The following is an 18,960-nucleotide window of genomic DNA, read 5'->3' as shown; positions in this document are numbered from 1 at the left end:
TTCCTAACTAATTCTCTCTGTATATATCGAGAACCTCAGCCGTTCTCCAGGGCAAAAGAAAGAACAGGAAAGAGAAAGAGAGAGAGGGGCGGTCAGTTCGAGCGGCAACTTCGAAACGCGCGTAATGGCATTCCTCGTTCTCAGCTGCGTTCGCACCCTGACCTTACTCGCCCATATTCGGGCCTGATCGTGATTGCTTTCTGCCTTTTTGCACACCGTGGATCCGGTGTATGCGTGCACGCGGATACGCGTTCCTCTTTTCACGGGCGGTCTTATTACGTTTTTGTTTCGCTAACGAACGCGAACGGACGATTGCTGCGAGGAGAGTGATCCATCGAAATCGCACGCTTTCGTTTTTCCATCGGTTCGAAGGCACATGCCTAATAAATAGATTCTTAATCTATCTGTAACGATCTATCTGTTAGCGATTATTACGCAAGAGAGAAAGGACCGATAAATACGACAGGATCGATGAAAAACCGTCGGAGATCTTTAAGACAATGGATCGATTTGTCTTCGGAGGAACAAGAGACTGGATGATTTTTCTCATCGATCATAGCGGTAATGAAAATTATCGGGGTGCAGCGATCTCGAGGCGGAAAACGGGCTACGAATCGCGCAGTCTTGTCTACTCGAAGAGGAGCGAATGAAAGGAAAAAAATGACGTAGAAGAAAAGAATAAATCAACGTCGATAATAATTCCTACAGCGTGTAATGACGTCCGAAGGAAACAGGATCAACGGCTTTTTGCGTTGTTGTTTTCGCGAGCGCATCCTTCTCGATCCACGGGAAATGCAAGGCACCGGGAATACTATCGAGAGGACGCGATCGGCACACGCTCGATACGCTCCGACCGCTTTTACCACTCACCAGACCCAACAGATGTATTTATGTTCGGTTAATCGACTTCGCTTCTTCCACTCGATGCTCGAACGTATCGGGTAGAAGTGGAAACGTCGTTGAAAAAGTAGCAATCCCTCTTTCTGCCTCGAGATCAATGGCTTGGGACAACAATCCTCCACCTCCTCCTCCTTCTTTCTTTCGTTTCCTCTTTTTCGATTCCGATTACTTGAAAAGCAACTCGAGATCCCCGTACGAAGACCCGGCGAGTTCGCTTTCAAGATCGCCAATTCCTTCTCTTTTACCGATGGTATCAATTTCAATCCGTGTAGCAAACGAATTAAAAATTAATTTACCGAAATGTGAGGGATCGGTCGACGTTCCCTTAAACGTGCCGTAGCTCATCCACGGTTGGATGGTTAGTTTTCACTGACAACGCCGGTTCTGTGCATCCAAGCCCCGTTCTGGAGAACCGTGACCTTGAAAGTCGACTATAGGAACGCTGTAGGAGAACGTGCCACGAGTTGGACCGGTGCATAGCGCGATAATCTCGATACTGGGATCGATCGGTTTCCTCCGAAGGGTTCGCTCGGAAAGTTTTGAGAATCCTCGGCGAAGAATCCTTTCAAAATTAAATGGTTCTATTGTCTTAGTAATTTGTATTCAAAGGGTTATGTAGCGAGGAAACGGGATGAAAGGTAATTTCACGTCTCGTCCTCGTAATCCAAATTCATGGCGACGAGTTTGCCGGAGACTATTTCAAGAAAGAGGCGGAGGGGGATGTTCTATAAGCGGTTTGAATTTATTTTTGCGCCAAGGGGACAGCCAGTCCCTTTGTCGCGGAAGGTCGTGTTCGTGGTCGAGTTTGCGGGCAATCCTCTCGCTGTCGTCGCACGACAACTCTTCCGACTCCTTTTGCTTGGCGGATTTACGGTAAAAACTAGTTTCGCAGCACGCCTCTCTATTTCAGTCGTCCTGGCTCGTGCAACGTGGAAGCGTTTCCACTCCTTTCTGGCTACCATTCGATTTATGTACGTTGCCCGGTAATTGATGCTCCTAGCAGCTCGATTTCGACAGCCGTGGAACGTTTACGTTTCAACGGAAGCACGTGCGGTATCCGCGAATCGCTATTATCGATCCTGTAATTAGCCGCAATTAGCACGATGTCGCCTCGTTCGCGACGCCACCGACCGAGAGATTACGCTCGGTGGTTGGCTTCGCGAGCTCTCTTTCGCGCCGTGTTCCTCCGCGATAGACTTTGAATTCGATTTTGAAAAATAATCCTCTCGATCTCGTTACGTAAAGATACGCGAATCTCCAAGTGACGTAACGACGATTCGAATAAAATGCATTCTATTTGTCAGGGACGTTGCAATCTTGGCCTTATTGAATCGCACGGTACCCGTACCGGTAGCATTGAAACTAACCAAGTACTTTTCCCACACGTGTAGGAAGATGCGTTCGAAAGATTAAATTAATTCCATAGTGTGTCGGTGAGACGTCAAAGCGACGCGAAGCGTACATCCTCGTTAGATGATTCACTAGTTTCCCTCCGGTATCTTTAAAGCGGTTCCCTTTAAAATTGATTAAATTTAATCGTCGAATCGTTGCATCGATTTTATTCGCCCGCTGATTAATTGCTCTCGCTGCTTGGCAGAGGTGGGTTGTATTTTAATAGACGCGCCGGCCAATAACGAGCACGTTTAATTGACCATTAACGCTCGTCCCGCGTTGAAAACCGACCGAAACGATGCTAACAAAACAGGACGATAAAACGAAGCGTTATTGGTTATTGGATCCTATCGACCGGCTCGATTCGTCAAATATAAATTACATTGCCTATTGATGTTGAAGTACGGTACTTTTATTTACGGGTCTGTTGTAAACGTCGTGTAACAGCGCGAATGTAACCGGGGTAAAAATGATTATATATTCATAGGAAGTTGCGTTATTACGGCCCCGTGCTTCGTTCTTCTTTAGAAGCATCCTTAAAGGCGGCGTAAACTGAAATATATGCAGTGGAAAAACGGTATTTCCAATGATATTCTATTTGAATGTTTAATAAATTTTCTTAAGTGCAAGAATAAATTTCATCTCTTAGGAAATTATGTTCGTAATGTAATTAAGTCGTGTACGTAGGCCTTTGGTAATTCTTTTGTTCCATCTTATTGACTCGCATACATAACAATAACTCGTTTAACCAACGCGGATAATAAGCAACGAGTAGTAGATGGATGAAGAAAGTTTTCTGGTCGTAATTGAAACGTCATTGCGGTGATCGGAAAGTTTCCGAAGGAAAGTACCGTAAGGAACGATTCGGGTTGCGTAGTCGATACTCGATCAATCGAATCGACGATAAGCCTGCGTTTGCGTAATTGTGTCTCGTTCCATTTTCTCCTATCTCGACACGCACTTTTAGCGTGATCGAGATCGTGTCTGTGGCTAGAATGGACACGGTTAGCACACGTTGTATTATGTAAAACGCGGTTGTACAGCAAAATGGTCAGAAGATAGCGCTCGATATTAATGCTCCCCGATGCTTTTGCAACGTTCGAATGAATTTTTCTCTTTCACAAGATCACCGGTTACGCTTACGGGAGAAATATCGCCGAGTAAATTATAAGAAGGATAAAATCATGGTACGATTTATAAAATACGATGCCATGAAAATTCAAACAAATCCGCTCGCCTCCGAGGGAGAAGAAAATCTGTAGAAAGAGTAGGGAAAAGCTATGGAAGAAGGGAGGATGGCTTGCGTTATCCTTGAAGGACGCCTGATCGTTGCCGTCATCAGGAATACCATTCGGACGCGAATAAAATTACAAGTCGCGGCGAACGAACGTCCGTGGTGGCATTGAACGTGACGATACACGCTTTCCTCTATCCAATAATTATTTATAAATACGTGACGTCACGTTCCAGCCTAGACTACACTTCGTACGCCGACGCTAATTAGATGGTTACGCGGTGAAAAAGTTCATCGAACCCCGCCTCTCGAGCATCTTCTCTCTCCTACAACTTGTCCAGCCTTCTCGATAACACGACCAATTGGTCCCAGTTACGGCTTCTCTATGTAAATACTGCTCGTTCACCTAGCGAGAATCTTTCTTACCTTCGGAATTTTATAGAGGACCGCTTTTGCTCGCGAATATACGAGCAGGTTGCTATATTGTGAGTTAGTAAGTTGAGCTGAAATCATGGTATTTCCTTGGCTCGTTATACCGAGACAAAATTAACGATTCACTCAATTTTTTCTTCGAACGATGCTAATCTTTTAGAGTTATAATTTAATATTCTAATTGTATTCGGACTTGAGCCACTTCTCGGGTATCGAGACTCGTTTTTGAAAAATCTACCTATATTTTTCCGAGATTTCTTCCCACGAAATAACGCGAACTTGGACCGGTTTCGCATAAGTAAGATTTTTCTCCGATAATCCGATTTCGTATCCGTGGAAATCGTATGACGAGCAGGGGAGTACTCATCGAACGGCCATCGAACGCTTAACTATCGAGCCGCCTCTCTGGAAATTATTTTGTCGCGCATGTAAATTGGATATTACTAATTCGCGCCTCCGTGTAACTCGATATCATTACTGCGTCATTACACCAGAAGCCGTCCGAGCAGGATGATTTACACGAAGGACTCGTTTCTCCGCGCGTTTAAGCTTCATTTACCTTAACGCGATTTTCCGCAAGGGATCGCTTTCAGCCAACCCATGGTTTTTCACCTTCTCGAAAATGCCGTGCAAACGGAGAAAGAGAAAGAGAGAGTTTTCATATTCGATGAGTGATTAAATCGGATGAATCGTACCGTTTCATTGACACGGATGATCGAATGACTACGTAAATCGATAAGGAATACTCGGTAACAATTAATTACACTGATTCGTTTCGGAAGAGTAACTTTCATCCAATTAATCGAATATCGAACGACATCGAGATCGTCGATCTCCATTGAATTTTCCTCGATTCGACTCGTGCAATTTGGCGTTCACAATCAGTCGTTAAACTCTATCAGCCGTGTAATTGCAGCGGCGAGTTGGCGAGTGCGTATTGTGCGCGCACACGCTTCGCTTTTTTGCTATCGTGAGATCATCTTCCTTTCTCTCTTTTACCTTGGATTCATTTTTTTTTTTTGTTTCTTTTTATTTCATCTCCCTTCTCTCACGTTGCAATTGATCGTTTCACGAATTGTTCATCGATGAAATCAGAAACAGTTTAATTTAACCGGATCGTCCGTCGCGTATTCCCGATTGTCGATGCGCTCGTGATCAGCTAAGACGAGAGGTTTTCTCGTAACCGGACGGTGGACAGGCTCCGGGTTCGGAATCGAAGCAAACGAAGGAAGTGCATCGGGGAACGACCTCGAGCTGTCGATCGAGACCGCTAAGAAGGTCTCCGGTTGGCCGCCACGCAGTTGCACGAAGACACGAACGTCGTCGTACAAGCTTTTGCGCAACAGGCATAATTATGGCCGAAGAGGAAGCGTAGCCGAGTGCGTTAGCACACGTAGGACGAGCGTTGAACGATGAACTTGACACTGTCGAGCCATGGAAACGGCCACTAGGGAAGATCGAGCGCTAACAAGTGAGAAGATCGAGTGCGTTACCGTAACTCTCATCTCCGCCTACTCGTTCGTTCACCATCTTTTTTTCTTCTTTCATCTTTCAGAATTCGAAGAAAAAGGAATATTTTTCTCAAGATTTTTCTTAGTTGTTTAATTTATTCGTCGGTCGGTGTACGGTGAAAACACCAGGACGTGCACGTAGCAGACTGCGTTGCATAACTAATGGGTCGGCGATCGAGGAACGGCGATAGATCGGCGTACTCTCTCGCTATCTGAATAATAATTTGGCTTTATTCAGCATAGAAGTCGGCGGCATCGTCGTCGTCGCGATCGTTCGACGTGAGAAGGTTCGAGCCACGAATTTGCATATAAACGCCGCGATCTAACGTTACCGCTTCGACCTGCGTCGTTACTGCCGAATACTAACGGTCCCTCTTTGTTCCTACTCGGCCATTAGCAATTATTAACAGTCATTTTCGTGAGTCGTGAGACGCGAACATGATCGAACGTTTTGCGAGGATCGATAATCGATCAATTTGAATTTCACCCGATTCGTGTGTGCACCAACATAACTGCACTCGAAAAACGAAATATTTTACATACTATACTTTTAGAAAGCAATCCTACGACAAATTGTTGAGTTAGAAGTAACTTTCCTTCACTCGAATCTGCACTTTGGATTAGTGGAAAGGTATATTAATAAAGAATAGCATTCTCAAGTTTCATTTAATCGATGGTTAGAGATCCCTCGAATTAAAATTCATCGTGCCTCATCTCAAGCTTGTCGCAATTTAATTTCCAACGACGAAATTCTGCGTTTCCTGGAAAGGAATGCAACATCGAACGACCGAAAAAGATTCGATTCATGGTGACCGCGATCCATTCCATTGACACGACGATGGGAATTTTTAACGATTTCACGGCTCAGATTTGCATATCTGGGCTTCTGATGATCTTGAAACTCCCCTGACTGGTCAAAATTCCTCGAATCTCGAGAAACTTAACGAGTAATCAGAATTCTTACGATAACGAAACAAATTGAAGAAGACGTTTATCGATATTTATACCAATCGTTTCTGCGCTTTGTTTCGCTGAGAATCATTATTGCTTCTCATACACGAACTACAGTTATTCCCCGTTTCGTTCCATCAAAGCTAAGCACTTTTTGCATTTCGATATCAAAGAAAGTTGACCAGTCTAGGGTACACGGACAATTAGTCTCGATAACGATCATTAAGGTCATCATTGAACCGTAAAAACGGGTCAGAGTCCTCTGAGACAGTGATCGAGCTCGAGCAGTGATTCTCAATTTATCTATAATTCTTCGCAGTTATGTTTGAGATTGTTTAAATAAAAAAAGAAAAAAAGAAACTTTAGAGAAAGAGAGAAGAGATAAAAGGAGGGTGAACGAACTTTGAACGGTTTAATATTTCTATAGAGACTGTGACGCATAAATCACGAGAAGCGTGTGCAAGGGACGAAGGAAGGAACAGGAAGTGCCTCGGCACCGACACACGATTTGACAAAGTATTATCGATACGTGACGAGAAAGTCGAGTCTTTGTTGCGTTGCAGTACGCGTGGGATTGCCATTCGTTGCACGGACAACGTCGCTCGATTTTCGTGGTATAACCTCGCGAAACGGAATGCACCGCTTCCAACTGCTTTGTTTTCCCATGGCGAACCCTTTTAAAAAACGAACGTGCCCCAACTCGAGTATTCACCTTACATTCCTTCCCGCTTCTCAAAAGTCAACTGCTCGGGACCCTTTCGCATCTTCCATTGCAAATGCTGAAATTGTTCATATTTATAAAAAGAGAAGAGGTAAGAGAGTAGACGAGGAGATAAGAAACGATGTCGATCGTCTCGTACGCTGACCAGGAAATCCATAATCAAAGGCCAGTGTCAGCGCGGACATGTTCACGGGGATATTCAAGTGTCAAACCGTATAAACAATCCATGTACGAGGCGCATGTAAATGAAAAACGCACGCACGCGATCCTCGGTTTCGCAAGCAGACGCTATTGTCCGCGGTAACACAAAAGGAGGTAAGGATTTTTCACCGTGCCTTTTACACGGGGGTTGCAAGGAAGCTGTGGCAAGGAACGACAGACGTTTATTGATACGTGACGAGAAAGCGAACCCGTGTGGGATTGGCATTCGTCGCGTGGTGAGCCAGGATGAGCCAGGACCTCGGTATGCAAACCGATTCGTTCGCCTCCTCTTCGGCTCCGCTTAAAAACGCTTCGACGGTGCGTCAATGAAACCAGTTAAGACTTTTCTGCCTTTTCACGAGGCTTCTGGCAATTCCAGAAATTACATACTCGTATCGTTCGCCGTTTAAAAGTTTAGTATCGATGTTTCGAAAGGTGGTTAATGGGAGATCGGGGTTGTCGCGCGGCCGATGAAACGAGATTTACGGGAAATTTTCTAACTTTTCGCGTGACACCGAGAGGAAATTCCGACAGTCACCGAGTTCGCTGGGCGTTCGTGACCAAGCCTCGTAAGTATCCGCGACGAAACGTCCCGGCGCTTCGTTCTGGACGATTTAAGAGACTAGGTTAAATTGCCTTTGCTTCCTCGCTCTTTTCTTTTCCCTGGAAATGTGCTTGGGCTTTCTGGCGAGCGTGCAAAACCCGGCACGCGAGGCTTTCAAGCTTTCGGCTATCTTAACATTTTTCCCCATCGTTCACTATTCTTGTCATTTATTTTCAGAAAAATTCGATTTTCAAATTTGTAGACTCGCATAAATTACGTGGACGTTTAAGATTTATTCTTTCGCCAAGGTTTCACTTTGGATCGACGTTTTATTTCCGCGCCATAACAGACAGATTTTCCGGACTGTCGGTCTACAAGAAGGAAAAAAACAGAAACAAATGATTCGAGTGAATTATTTCCGCGGTTACTTTCGACGTTCGAACGAAACTCGTCCGTAACGCCGGGCACGCGATCACCGGCGCGGATCCAGCCTTTTTATTGGCCCGTTAACCAGATCGGTGTACAGCCGCGAACACGTGCAATTAGCTGAAATCGTGGCTCGGTAACCTCTTTAATCGTGATGCATGTTAGAAAGTCGCTAGAGAAGGATTTCAGAGAAATTTCCGACTATGCGTGTGTACGCTGACCGAGAAATGCGCTTTACGTCGGTCCGATAGCTGAAACGTCGAACGGTGTAATATTTTCAACGGACTACTGAACGTTTTAATCGTCCGTTCGATGTAAATCATTGGAAAAGTTCGACGAAGCGAAAGCTTGAAAAAAGGAAGAAAGGTTGAACATATTAGCCTCCCGAGACTTCTCATTTCATTTTTCTATATCGATAAGATAGAGTAAGTTATTACCTTGTTCAGCTATCTGGCTGACAGAATTATATTTTCGTCGAGCTATAATTTATTACACTTTTCTAGAGTGGAGGATATTTTCATTAGGGAAATCATAGGGGTGGGGGTGGGTGAAAGCGATCAATTTCTTGATGGAAGAAAGTAATGAATTAAATACGTCTAATGTTATTGCATTTCTATATGCCAGCTCGTTCAGATCACAGACGCATCACGAAGAACCCGTCGACGATGTCACGAATGATTTCTCCGCTCTGTCGACCGGCACAGAAGCGTGTTAATCGAGGCTGCTAAGCGGAATTCCTAGCCAGCCGATCGACAGTCGACAATTAAAGTCGCACCGAGCGTTAGCGTTAAGCAAACACAATAGACCCGCAGCTATCGTTGCGACAGTCGTTGTCATTCCAGACACATTTTCTCCTTTGTTCTATCCATCTCGTAGCCGTTTGCCATTCGATTTCCCAATCTCGCAACGTCGGTGGCCCAACCCTTGATTCTTTCTTACTATCCTTTTTTCGTTCTTCTTCCCCGCTCTTTTTCGCGTTTCTTTTTTCGTCTCTTGTCTGCGATGGACGCGTCGGGGCGCACCCTGAGACCGCACCCTGCCGTCGAATCGGTTTCCCCCTCCTTGTCCCACGTGTTCGGCGTTAATTAGGGAGCGGCTGGGACAATCGTCGATTTAGTTAGCCAGGATTTTACGTTCGATGCGTTTTCCGACGAAAAGACACGCGAGCCTCGCGTGTTAATGACATTCTTAACTAGAGAAAAAATTAGGTTGATGAAAGTTTCCAAGCGGACGGTTTCGGGGAACAATTACGGTTATCAACGTGTCCGCTGAGCAGCGCCATTGAAACGTAGAAAGTAAGACTTCGGATGGGCATGACTTAAACTCGAAAGCCTCGAGAAACAATTACCATAAAGTTTCGACCGTACGACCGTCTCCGGGTTATTTATGTTCCGGTCCTCCCGACTGTTCGCCTCTTTCGAGATTTCATGGTTGCGCGAGTGGTTAAATTAGACGTTCAACCCCTTTCGCAGAGGGTAACAACGTAAGAATAAAAAATTGAAACGTCTCAATTGAAATCTCGAGGTTGTATTACTTGTTTCGTTAATTGCTACTATGAAGTAGAAAATAAGAGGGAAAGGTAACTGGCGGCGAGTTAGGGGTTGACTGTACCGTAAATAACGTTCCTGACGACCTTCGTTTTAAGTAAACGAACGTGTTCGAGCGGCAAGGCAATCTGGTGTTAATCAGGACGAAGACATTAAGCGAAATAACGTACGGGTATCCTTTGAAAAGAGTGTCACGGTGCAATTGTAAAGGACTTGAGGACGTTTGGAAAGGCGAGGGGCAAGTGAAAGCGTCGTTAACGTGACAGATAATTAATCTAACCCCGATAAATGCTCGATTACAACCGACCAAGGACGAGTGTACTATTAAACGTACGGTCGAACGAGAAAGTTTCAAATAAGAGGGGAAAAAAGTTCACGGTGCCTGATATATTATTTAGAGAAATAAAGATGATGGAAAGTTAATTGCCTATCCGTGTTATAGAAAAATAGGTTATAAAATAGATAGAATTTTCTTACCTACATTTGCGTTAAAGGACGAACAAACGTTTTAGAAACTCGTTCAGTCTTCAACAGCGGTTACCAGTTTAATTCTTCGCGTGCCATCGGTGAAAAAGTTCGAGGAGCAAAGTACGGGGCAGGCTTTGTTCAGTACGTCACTGGGTCACCGGTTCGGTAGGTTCGAGTCGGCCAGGCAGGAGGAAATTTTACTTGGAACCGGGCCACGTTCGACGCGCCAAGAATTTACCCGTGAAATTCCTCCACGACGTACAGCGAGGCTCGATACTCGAAAGGATAAAAAGAAACGAGAAACTCGACGAACCGTTCGTTATATCCTCGATACGGCACGCGTGGTTATGATCGTTGTCGAGATGCTGCTGATTAACATGCTTGAACGAGCATTCGTTCATAAAGTAATCCTCTAAAGTGGCTGTTCTGTTTAAATCGTTGAAATTCCTGTGGCTTGTTTCCTTGCCTTTTCAGTATTGAAATACATAAGCGCACGGGTGTTTCTATCTTCCATCTGGAAATCGATTTCCCGTGTGATTTAGTATCATTGAATTAGCGGTTAGACTATAAACCGAACGAGAATTCATGATTATTCCGACGTTGATTTAATTGATCGAATTATTGATAGGTAAATTGCTGGAAAATCAGGTTTTTGAATTTCCATCTTCTATAAAACTAGTTGATGAAAAAATGAAATTCAAGTTGCCTTTCGTGTTTCTCTTCCTTCTGTTCGCAAAAGGTAAGTCGGAAAGGAAAGGCATCTACGGGGCAAGAAATTCCACCCTCGTACGGTAAAAAAGGGGTAAAGAAGGGAAGGAGGAGAGATAAGGGTCAAGGTGGCCGTAACTCGCGGAACGAAATCGAACCGAATCGAGAGAAGAAGCGACGCGGCGGTTGCAGTTGGGTGAAGGCGGTTTCGCGATCGTTGCCGATAGTCGCGAGAGGAGAGAACAGCGGAATATTGGCCAACTATCGCGTTGCATTAGCATATCTACGCGGCAATAAAGGTGTGTAACCGTATTCAGCTAGCCGCGCGTAAACCAGCCGATAAATTAGACGCGCTAATCGAACGCTCGTTGCAATGACCGCGTGTAATCGAGCCGAGTGCCATGCCGCGCCGATTTCAGCCTCACCTCAAAGAGGAAGAGGCGACCAAGGAAATTTCGTCGGCTAGTTTTCTAATCGTTCCGATCAGTTTCTTAGGAGATTCTCCTGTTTTTCTCTGCGACAATGGCTCGATTTCATCCGGAAAACGAGGCTGAAACAAGCTCGTTACAAGCTGTTACTCGAGGCTGTTTACTCTTTATAGACCGCGTCTGATTGAAACAGTAATATTGTCTCTTACTTTTGTTCTACAAACTTGCTTGTCTCGTAGAAATGAAATAAGCAAACTTAATTTTGCTCGATCGTTCTGGACACGTGTAAAATTATGAAAGTTTCTCTAGAAAGATGTCGAAGCGAGGTAGAAACATTTCTGCCCCACGCGCGTGGTCGGAGCGTACAAAATCGTGGCAATTAAGAGATCCTTGTAACCGATCGGCCGATTGCTTCATGTAATCCGTTGAAATTACGCTTGAAACGGCGGCGTCGTGCGTCATCGCGCGTCTTGCTCAATCGAGCGACCGCGATCGACGCCGAGCGTCTTTAATCGCTTAATTGTCGCGCCACGCGACCCTCGCGAACAACGGCCGACTCTCCTTACCCACTTTCGAAGATTCGCGTTTCCCTCACCTTTCACCGGCTATTTAACCGCTGAATACCGTCGACGATTACCTACGAAACAACGTGTTCGAAGCTATACGATTTCATCTTTGGTCGAATGAAGAATTCCAGGAGCATCTAATCGCGATCCTTTGGTCGAGACCTGGACGTTCGTTTTTCTGGATGCTCTCCTTACCTCCATATTTTCTCGGTAAGGATAATCGTTCAGTGGAACGCGCCCGAAATAAAATTTCGTCGAAGCACGTAGACGAAGAAACTGGTTCGAGCGTGGTAGGTGCCCGTTCCTCTCTTCTAATAAACGAAATTAACTTTCCGCGGACGATCGGCCGAAAAAGCGGTCGCGTTCCGCAGGAATGCTCGTCCTCCACTTGGAACGGATCCTTACAAGGATCTCTGGTCCGCGTGTACGTGCCTCGACACTGAACCTTCCATCTTAGTAATTGGCGTTCTTGTTTAATTGAGTATTGTTTAGGGCACGTGGAAGGTCAGCTCGATTGATTTTTATATAAATCTAAAATCGAAATCCGATTAGAAGAAATTCCTTGGAGGTAACAATAAGTGATCCCGAGAATTCCATAATCGAAAGGATATCTGGTTAGTTGAAAGCGTGGGCGTGTTGGGAACAGTACGATGCTCGGAATAGAACGAGAAGAAGAAGGTGTACCGGGATGGAGCGGAAGGTGGTGTTGGTGGCGGTGATCGCAGCTGCAATTACCCGACCGTTATCAGCGGTTACGTCGCCGGCGACGTTGTAGACTCGTAAACAGAGAGGATAGTTTCGCCGGATAGTCGAGCGATTTCGTGGCCAGATAAGGCCCGGCCGCGTAATCTTTATGGTCGTGCGAAGGAAACGTCATAACTCGTGGCTCTGGCCACCGTTCGCCAAGTTACGAGCGCGGCTCGCGCGAATAACGCGCTAATTGAATGAACGAACCGAGCCGACCCGCTTATCTGGGAGGCCGGATCTCGTTAATCGCCAGACGCTTTTAGAAACGGAAGTTCCATCGCGATGCATCGTATCTGCGCCGGTGCAACGCGGTGCAACGAGCTACTCGGCCCCGATTGCTTTTAGCGTTACCATCGGGTCACGGTTGAGTTTGTGGGGTCGTTAGTGTGACGAGCGAGGGGCTGCTTTTATGGGGAAGAAACTCGTTTCGATAGCGATGGAAGGATATATGGGGGTCTATGGAAATTGAGGTGAAAGGTTGAAGATGGTAAGTGCAAGAGGAAAAGTGGGACGCTTGAAGCTATATTTCAAGTCTTACCACTTTGATGCCACTAGGGAAATTATTTTTCCATAAATACAGAAAAAAAAGAATACAAAGGTTACCTAATCCCATATGCACTCTTTAATGGAGAAATCATCGGGAAGATCTGTAAACGATGAACGATCCAGTTGCGCGACAAAGTGGCGGAATACAAGCGGTTTAAGTAAGTGTACCGGTAGTAAAAGATAACAGTTTGAAAGCAAATAGATTTTCGCGGTCACGCAACCGGATTCGCCGGGGCTGGTTTGACGCGGAACAGGCGTTATCGGCGCGATTAGTGGAAAGGGAAAAGGGTGTCTCGTAAGCCGCGGTGGCGGCAGCCAAACAACGCCTCTAAATTACCGAGTTACAGGCTTCTGGCAGCCGGTCGCAATAACGCGAGCTCCTATCCAACGCTACGATAATTGCCGGTTCGTTGCCTGTGTACCGGCTTTCCTTTTGCCTTTTCGCTCAGCCTTTCTCCTTCTATCCACCTCGAACCGCGCGTAGTCTGTCCTCTGCAAAGGTTATGCTCTTGCGAGACAAGTTGAGCAACGGGTTAGGTGATCGTGCACCGGGTGTCTCAAAACTGGTCTTTCTAATGGCTCACCTGTCGAATCTCATCGAATTCGCCCCGTTAAGGTTCAGGTGGCTCGAGTGGAATTCCGGGGTGGAAGCGTGCGGTCTGTCCGTAAGATAGAATTGTGAAACGATGAAAAGTATCGCGATCTCGATTCCCCGTTGCAAAGTGCATCGATGTAGCTAAATAGGACGTGGTCTCACGCTCGCCGGTGCATCTAGGCTTCGACGCTTCAAGGTTGCCTCGCGAGGATCGGTGTCGCGCTCTTGCCAGCAGACCTTTTAACGATTTTGCAACGAAATCCGCAACGACACGTTTCGCAACAGCCCGCGGCTCGCATTGTATCCACGACGTTCCAATGAATAACCTGCCGCGACTGCTCGACTAATGGATAATCGCAATTATCAGTGTGAAATCGGTTTTCGCCGCGACGGGGGAGGCGAGTGTCTTGAAATCGAATTTATGAGCTCGGTATCCCCGGGATTAATAACTTTACGCCGCGAGGCTACGGTGTTCTGGATCCTACGAGGTTCTGGAAGATCTTCTAAAATTTCTGTGCCTGATAAATTACTCAAGAATTAGGCACATCGATCGCAGTCACGTCTTATCGATTTCACCGATAGGAATCGACGAATTTTTCTCAGATCTTCGAGCCGTTTCTGTTCGGTGCGTTAATAGGTACGGTCGTTGATGCGTAGCGTCATTGATTATACGTTGCAATAATGCTTCACGACCAATTAAAATGCACTGTTGGATACTGATATACTGCAAATTAACCGGCGCTACGTTGCCGCTTAATCAGCATATTTATTGCTGGCAGCAGAGCCAAGCCAGGCAAAGCGAGCTACGGATGAAAGAAAAAGAGAAAGGAAGAAAGAGAGAATCGTAGATGGTGTATGCTTCAATGTTGCGAGTGGTACCAATTTCATTGGGGATACGCTTAATCCAAGTGGATAACGCGGATAGCAAGCTGGATATAATAGGAATCCTCTCGGCGGTTCCACGCTTCCAGTCATCTCACCCTATACCAGTTTTCCTACGAACCATGCTTATAAAGTATCGTTCGAGTTCTCGAAGCTTAACCTTTTCCCTCCACTATATCACCGACCACCTCCGTATTTCGTTTCGCGCCCTTTGCTCGCCATCGCGCGAAAGGAAAATTTATCGACCTCCCTCTTTGTTCCTTTCTTTCTTTCAGGGCAGAAGGGTGGTGCTTATAACTCAAGGATATTGGGCACTTCTTCTTCTGTCAGTGAAAGTGAAGGATTGTTAAATTAAGAGGGAAGAAAGATTTTACAGGATTTTATGGCTTATTTGGCAGAGAGCCTGTTGCCGGTGGTTCTTTGTTGTTTGTTTTGGGGTTGAAGACGGGGACCGAGTTATTGAGTACTTCTTCTTCTGGTGAAAGCGAGGAACTGGTTATTTAGAATGAGAGGATGATTTCGGAGGATTTTATTTGGAGAACAGACTTTTCTTTTTATTTATCGAGAAGATAGATGGTAATCTCAAGGATACGAGGTACTTTTTCTTCTTCGGAGAAGAGCGAGGGTGTTTTCTCGAAGTCGAAGCTTCGAATGGAAGGAGACACGAGTCACGTGAGAATGACAGCGAATAAGATTGTTATTGCTGGTTGTCCAGCGTATCTTTGCATCTATCTGCGAGCGATATGTCGGTAGCTCATCTTGGACGTTCAGTCGGTTACCATTGCTCGCCCTGGCTCGCTGACAACAATCACGCCACGTAGATATTTATGCGGTTATTATCTTATTCCTCTGAGATCAATTAGATGTATCTCGGCTGATCTTGGACCGTTTTCACTGACGTTTATTACTACTTGTCAGCGAACGTTCTTCGTATCCTCTAGCTCTAGAACTTCCCAGATAATCTGGTTACAAAACAATCGAGAACATTTTGGTCGGTCTGATTAATCGACAGAAAGAGAAAGGTATCGATCACCTGTCCATCGAACAGTTCAAGATACATCGTCTGGAATCGTCTGATCGGCGCGTGCACATTGTTGCAAGGGTACCAGTCGAGGAACGTGACACCGCGTGTCTCGGTGAACAGGCTCGAGAGCTGCACCGGATTATCCAAGTAGAAAATGTAATGGAACGAGTAAAGTTTGCGTTCACGCGTCGTTGAACTCGGCCAGGACCTGACAGCGTGGATAGAAGGCAGAGCCGAAGGAAGGGAACGAGAGACAATGCCGTGGACGATGGAGCACCGGTGTGATTAGGTAACCGTATCGACGTGCTTCGAATCAGCCTCGTGTGGGTGCACGACACACGTGTACCTAGAGAAAGAGAGCAGATAGGTGAACACGTTCGATAGATAATGCATTTTCCACGGACACGTTCCAGATTCCAGTTAAATCAGCCCGGTTTCCTCCGGAAATTCCCTAACATTTTTCTTTCGACTGGTCTAGAGGAAATGCCTGAGGATATTTCGGTTAGTTGATCGATAATTGTTATTAGAATGGTGTAAATTCGACAAGATCGAATTACAAGCGATTTGAACTTGACCTTTCGTTAGGATCGAGCAATCAAAGAGGCGGTAGATGAATCGAAGATTAATATTCAAGCTAGATTAACACACTCTAACGTTGTAGGATCGTTAAATTTTACAATCGATCGAATCGTAGGCGCGTGTTAGCCCGTAGCCGGTTTAACGATCGTTCGAGGCCGCAAATGAAGCAGAAAGTTAATTCTGACGATTGATCGTCGTTAGACCAGCATGCACGATTGGACAAATTAAGGCGTAACGGGTAAATGGCTCGTTAACGATGCCTCGTCGCTCTTTTTACCTCTTCTGCTCATTTTCCTTTCACACGTGAAATCGAATACTTTTTATCATTCAAATGATTCCCAATAGAAATTATCAATCGAAAAAACTAGAGTAGAACGATAATTAAACGCCGTATCTTTAAAACTTTTAAGACGTTTAATGTAATCATCGCTCCATACGAGTTTACGATTTCATCTAAATTACGAGATTTTAATATTTCAGGTTTCGTTTATTACCATTATCAGTAACTGTTTTTACAATGTCGTTCGTTTGCTTTCCAGGAACGACAGGAAACCCGGCGGATCATCCACGGGGAGAGAGCATCGAGATTGTCGGTAAGTCGAAACATCTACATATACTACCTTTTTCATCGAGTCATCCGAGATCAATTAACGCGTTTTTAAATCCGATACTTTTTATTCGTCGATACTCTAACGCTGATCGCGTCCTGCTTCGACGACTTCCTGTTTGCCTTCGATTATGCAAGAAACAGAGAGGTATCAGGAAGTTCATTTTACGATCGATTTCATGCGTGCCTCGAGCTTTATTTTCACTCTTCTTACTTTTTTATGAAATCTGACCGATAAAGCGGATGTACACTTGGTCAATTTGACTTTCTTATTTATTTTTCGAAAAATTGTATTTAAAGGGAGCAAGATAGAAATTAAAATTCAAAAGCATTTACCACCGAAAGGGTTAATTACGTAGAGCAAGAAAGCTTTTTCACTTGCTTTAACATTCGCGAACACCCTGTATAATGGTGGGACGTCGATTGACCCTTGCGGTACTCCCACCAGCATCCAACGACCGCATCACCCACACCAGGACGCGTAGCGCAGCCATCACCATCGGCGTCCTATGTCGATGGCTGTCGAGCCTGTAGAGACGCGCCACGACGCCTGTACGCTTCGCTTCGTACGTGCAGGGGTCATATTCTCATCGGCGATGCATGTCCCCTGGTGAACAGTCCACCGAAACGGTTCGTCGTTCGATCGAACGGAGAAAAATTGCGAAGCAACGGCAGAGCTCGCGAACAGACCTCGAGACTCTGCCCGATAGAAATCTGATCGCTCGTTACCTGTTCCTCTCTCATGGACTGCGTCAGAGATATCGTGACCGTTTTTGCGCCGGGGTCATAGCTGTCCTTCGGATGCATCGGGTCCTCTTCCTTTTTTCATCGAGACTCGTGACGGTGGCAATCGAGAGCACCGAAGATGACTTTGATTCGAACGAGGGTCAACAGTTGAAAATCCCTAGCGATCCCATCGCTTGGAATTGAAATTGAAATTTTCAGAATTCTATTTCTGGAAAATGCGCAACTTTCAAATTGGACACTCTGTATATTCGACAGTGCACAGAGGAGTTTTCGAACGGGTTCAAAGCCGCCATACGACGACGTTTCGAACGCTTTAATGGGCGGAATTTGTCTGGCCGGCAGGTACACTGACAGCCAGTCGGTCGTGCCTATTGCCCGAGGGTATACGAAGAGGCGAGGAGGAAAAGGAGGATGCTCGAGCGAGCGGACGGCAAGTTCGCGACCGCCACCACCGTATGTAGGACAATTTCGCGGGAAACCTGGCTCGATTTTTCCGCTGACCCGTGGGAATTTATGGGCGGATACCGCGGCTGCCGTGGCGCGGTTATTAGAAGCGGGATCTGGGACACGAGGAAGCCGAGGATGCGTTCCTCGAGCTACGGGACAGAGGTCAGCCAGTTAGACTCTGGGAGGGATGTCGTTAGAGGTGGAATTTAAATGGTAGAAGAGATTGGAACGATTCGAAGCCTTCCTTGATAGCGCTTGATGTTCCTTTCAAGGAGATGTCTTCAGAGGATGCAATTGTTAAAGAGAATATTTATTTATAAAAACCTTCTGCCTCGGCTGTTGCAATATCGGAACCGTTATTTCATCAAGTTCGATTAATAAAATTGCCACTTCACGTCGACCTAATTCTGATTCTTGAAACATTTCATCGACAGGTATCGCTGGGTTGTTAAACAATTTCCCACGTCGATCAACGAGGATAGTTTTAATAGCCCAGCCCGAAGCGTATCGATAATGGACTGTCGAGCGATCCAGTCGGATAACTCGAGGTCGTGTAGACGATCTATTCTCCCCCCTTCTCCCCCATTCCACTTTATTCCTCCTCCATTTACGACAATGTGAAAAGATATCCTTATCTAATCCAGGTCGTAATGTCAGGATTGTTAACGAAGGATAGATTACCGATCGATCGAGTTCGTTACGTTCCCAACCTGGCCTCGTATCTTTGACCTTGGTCGAGGGTGGAACGGTTGTGAAA

The 18,960-nt window shown here is 45.6% G+C and overlaps 1 protein-coding gene across 2 annotated transcripts in view; it reads left to right on the top strand.

Annotated features, from left to right (window-relative positions):
* The window catches only part of LOC114877289, a 103,152-nt gene that overhangs the window by 25,249 nt on the left and 58,943 nt on the right, over positions 1 to 18,960 (top strand). For both annotated transcript variants that reach the window (XM_029189671.2, XM_029189670.2), the window contains exon 2: positions 16,942 to 16,995. The gene's annotated coding sequence lies outside the window, so the exon portion shown is untranslated. The remainder of the gene's footprint in view (positions 1 to 16,941; positions 16,996 to 18,960) is intronic.

The sequence above is a fragment of the Osmia bicornis genome, chromosome 15 (genome assembly GCF_907164935.1).
Source record: "Osmia bicornis bicornis chromosome 15, iOsmBic2.1, whole genome shotgun sequence".
NCBI classification, from domain to species: domain Eukaryota; kingdom Metazoa; phylum Arthropoda; class Insecta; order Hymenoptera; family Megachilidae; genus Osmia; species Osmia bicornis.
Note: the sequence above shows the minus strand (reverse complement) of the source record. Positions and strands in the feature narration are given on the sequence as shown.